The sequence below is a fragment of the Photinus pyralis genome, unplaced genomic scaffold (assembly GCF_008802855.1).
Source record: "Photinus pyralis isolate 1611_PpyrPB1 unplaced genomic scaffold, Ppyr1.3 Ppyr1.4_unclustered_Scaffold622, whole genome shotgun sequence".
In the NCBI taxonomy this organism is placed as follows: Eukaryota; Metazoa; Arthropoda; class Insecta; order Coleoptera; family Lampyridae; genus Photinus; species Photinus pyralis.
The window spans coordinates 10,706-13,876 of NW_022171922.1; positions in this window are offsets into that span (position 1 = coordinate 10,706).

Genomic DNA, 3,171 nt, shown 5'->3' on the forward strand with positions numbered 1-3,171 from the left:
AGAGAGTAAATAGTAGAGTTCGAGTTGAAAAGAAGTTAAGTGTACAAGTAATAAAGAAGAGAAGTTTCCAAAGTGACATTAGTTTGTTTTATTATTAAGTGTAGGTACGAATAAATAAAAAAAATTCGTCCAAAAATCTAAACCGGATGCAAATGAACAATACAGTAATCTTCAAACCATGGAGGTTATTGTACCTCCATGCTTCAAACAAACTAGAATTTAAATGTATCTGTACGCTATCAATTATTTTGTCACAAAAATCTGTCAGTCTGATAGTGTGGTAGGCGTCATTTCCAAGGCGTAAGTGTCAGCGCGAAAAAATGGCAAATTTGCGGGTGAATGGGACGTCGGAGATGGGTACCGACAAAGGGAATGTGGTAGCCCCCGACAAGATTTTACTGAGGACGCAGTTAAAGCTTCACATGCGAATTGCGAGTGAAATTATGAAACTTACTTCACGCAATATGTGCATGTATTGTATTTTTATCTTCTAATTTATTTTCAAGTTACATTTATTGGACCTGAAGGCGTGGAAAATGTGTAATTGAGAATCAGAATAAAAAATATTTGCGTTTATTCTTTACGTATTAAAAATATCGGCGTTAGTAGTATGTAGGTACGTAATGAGGTCTCATATCAAGTATTGATAAATTTAGTCCATGTAAAGTCATAGGAAACCGTATAGTGTGCAACTTATACCGAAGAATAAGATTGATCTAAGGGTTTACCGTACATGTTTTGTGTCTTGATACGTTGTAGGTCTTGGGTTTCTTCCGGCCACGAAATTCACTTATTGCAATAGGTAAGATTCAAACGCTATTCTATTTCAATATGAAAATGATGCTTATACTTTTAGTGGTAGTGTTAAAAAACCTCCCTTCAAACAAATGAGCTCAAATTCTGTATGCTTGTTTATTTAAGATGTTTAACTAGGGGATATTTTTTGCGAATTGTGGTGTACACGGGCTGTGGGCATACGTGATTTTAATGTAATGTGAAATTGTTTTAGTTTTGACAACAAAACTATCTCATTATGAACGAACAACTAAACTGAAATTGACTTTTGTTGAGCAGAGAATTTAAAGGGAAATTTTCTTAGTGTCAAAAGGTTTTCAGTGGACGAGTTCTCGGACGCACATTCGTTCAAGAAGCAGTCGCTAGTTGCCGCTGAAATTCGACGAAGGAATAATTGTCTTTGTCAAATTTGCTCCAGGTTTATAAACAATCACTATCTCTAGCGAAAAGTTGAAAGCGAAATTTCATGTGCGGCGAATTTAACAGGGGAGGGCCAAGGGGTCGGGGTGAGACTTTTCAAGGGACGAATTTTTATCGTACCTACACTCTTTGTCTAAATTTTTTACCAGAAATCTTCTTGAAAACCTTAGGAATTCTTAAGAACCTCTGTAAAAACCTCCTTCGGAACCGTCTTCGAGAATATATAAATTATTGAAGAAGTTAAACACAAACAAGTTGTAAATCATCAGCATATGCATGATTAAAGCGCATTTTTGGTCATGCAGGTCAGTATTTTATTAGCGAAGTTTAAAATTATCGATCTCACGAGTAATTTTGGCTGCGTTAAATAATTAATTTTATTTAATTTCAATTGACGGTACGTCTTCATTTTGTAAAACAAATCACAAAGTAAATAAGTTTTTATACTGGTAGCGCTATCTAACGGTAAAATTATAGCACCTCCGAAACCCATATCGAAATTATTTTCTTCAATTATCGATCTCATAAGTAATCTAACTCAAAATAGACTAGTGCCTGCACATCTACACTATAGCAGAAAGCTTTTAGTGAAAATTTGAATTCTCTAGCTATTGTAGTTGTGGAGATCTCACGCGGACAGCCGGCCTGCCAGCAATAACGAATATAATAGCGTATTTTTTTCAAAAATGCGCTAAAAATCCAAAAACCACTTCAGTATTACAACAAAATGCTCGGTGCTTAATGCAAGCATTTTACCCAGCTCGAAGGCTAACGAGAACATTTTACTATAGGTCTAGCACAACTGAATTTTCCTAGAAATTTGTATGAAAACATCTTATTAAGTAACATTTCCAAAATCTTCATAGAAATCTAGAAATTATGAAGAGAAATGTCTTTAGAAAACTAATGAAATAGTAGCAATCCTCTTAAAGTCTTCATAGAAGCAGTCTTGAAAATCATCATACATTATTGGAGTCTCAAACTTTTTTAAAACGATTTAAGAAGTATTTTCCGAGCAAACTTCTTTGCAGCAAATTGGTTGATGCTCAGATCAGTACCGGTTTCAATTGGGGTTCGGGCGTGCAGGTTCCGTACGTGCTGCGGATGAGATTGGTAAAGCAACCTTGGAATCCTGATCATTTAAAAGTAAATTGGAAATATATCCACGATTTACGTAAATCTGCCTAATTTGATTACTTAACTTTCTGGCAATTTGGGAAATTTCGATAGAAACATCTTAGACAGAGTTTACAAAATCTTCTTCGGACAAATTCTTGAAATCTCCTTAGAGATCTTCAAAAATCTGCTGAAGATTTTGAAGATCACGAGAACCCTAAAAATTTTAAAAAGTTTTTGTAAATATTTTTAGGAGGTGGCTAACAAAGCGTAGGAAAAGGTTTTTTTCTTAGATATTCCACTCCAAATTATTCTCCCCGCTCGGAATATTCTCATAAAATTTATTATAACTTGATAACCTCTCGGTACTAATTTTGAGTTTGAAATCGTTTAATTTAAAGTATTTTTTCTGCCATTTTTTAATGCAGAGAGTAAGATCTTTGGCCTATTTCAAGCCGCACAAATTCGTCAAGAGTGGGAAAAGAAATTTTTAGGCGTCTAAGATCAATTATTCCTATGGCCGATTTTCTAAAAGGTGGTCGATAGTTCGAATAGATCTTAGGCGTTCAAATTCGAGATAGTCTAGATTGGATATTTGTTCGGGAAAATTGTTCCATATGAATACCACTATCAATTAACAGTGTAAATGCGTTGGTGGTCCAAGTCCAAGAACGATTTCGCACTTAAGGTCAAATTGTGCCCTCTTCGATCAGTAGAAAAATAGAAAGTATAACTACTGGACGGTTATTACTATAAATGCAGAAGGCGCTTCATCACGATTTTATGCTTGCACAGTAAATTATTAATATTACCCATTTTTCTACCAGTCTCCATTATATT